This window comes from Ricinus communis, chromosome 9 (assembly GCF_019578655.1).
Source record: "Ricinus communis isolate WT05 ecotype wild-type chromosome 9, ASM1957865v1, whole genome shotgun sequence".
NCBI lineage: Eukaryota > Viridiplantae > Streptophyta > Magnoliopsida > Malpighiales > Euphorbiaceae > Ricinus > Ricinus communis.
In genome coordinates, this window is record NC_063264.1 from 20,781,255 (window position 1) to 20,782,442 (window position 1,188).

Sequence of the window (1,188 nt, forward strand, 5' to 3'; positions counted from 1 at the left end):
TTAGCATACTTGACATCGCTCCAATGCATCAATAAAAGGCAAGTTAATATGCAGTTGTCTAAAAATATCTAAAAACTTACTGAACTGCTCTTTCGCCTCTGCTTGTTTATCTCTAGCAGGATAAGGAATCTTAGGTTGATATTCCCTAACTGGAATTGATTTCACCTTTTGTCCCTCAGGTTCCCTAACCTTACTGCTTGCCTTAACCTGCACATCAATAGTGGCGTCATCAAAACAGGGCTTAGAAGGAGGCTGAAACTAACTTACGAGCGCCAAAGTGATGGCGTTCACGTGCTCCCTCGGGTTAGACTCAGTGGTGCTCGGGAGCGCTCCTTGCTGCCTCTCAGACAACATCTTAGAGATTTGGCCAATTTGGGTCTCCAAGTTCTGAATCGAGGCCTGCTGGTTCCTAAGTGCACTATCAGTTTGCTGGAACCTCATCTCCGTAGACGTCACAAACTTCATCATAAGCTCCTCTAAATTTGACTTCTTTTCTGGTAGAGGAGGAGCTTGTGCAGTCCAGTGAATGTTCTTCGTACTGATGAAGTCTCTGAAAACCAGGTGGACCCTGAGCGTTATTGTTCCTCCAACTGAAGTTGGGATGATTGCGCCACCCAGGGTTGTATGTATTGCTGTAAGGATCGTTCTGCTGCCTTGGGGCATTCCCCATATAATTAACCTGTTCAACATCAGACGACATAGCAGAATTAGATGGAAAAGTAGTAGAGGATGAAGCAAACATACCTCCGTGATGCAGATTCGCCGTAATGTCGGGCCACCACAAAACTTCGCGACCAACGTTCATTTGCATGAACCGCATCCGGAGTTGGTCGATCTTCTTGGCTAGAAGCTCCACTTGAGCTGCCAAGGTTGCTGTAGAGTCCACTTGGTTGACCACTCCCTGTCTTCCTGGTCGACTCCTAGAGGATTGCCATTGATAGTTGTTCGTGGCCATTTCCTCTATCAAGTTCTGAGCTTGCTCGGGCGTCTTACTGTTTAGCGCCCCACTGCGGCATCCACCATCGCCTCGTTCGCGAGGTTCAACCCACTGTAGAAGGTCTGAACCTGCATCCACACTGGCAATCCGTGATGTGGGCAGCATCTCAAAAGATCTTTAAATCTCTCCCATGCATCGTACATGCTTTCATCATCAAACTGCACAAAAGAAGATATGTCATTTCTAAGTTT

At 46.8% G+C, this 1,188-nt stretch overlaps 1 non-coding gene across 1 annotated transcript; it reads left to right on the forward strand.

The window, feature by feature from the left end:
- The first annotated feature begins 1,081 nt into the window (after positions 1-1,081).
- On the forward strand, positions 1,082-1,188 carry LOC125371236. Its single transcript, XR_007217533.1, has one exon. It is a non-coding gene; the product is annotated as a small nucleolar RNA R71 (small nucleolar RNA).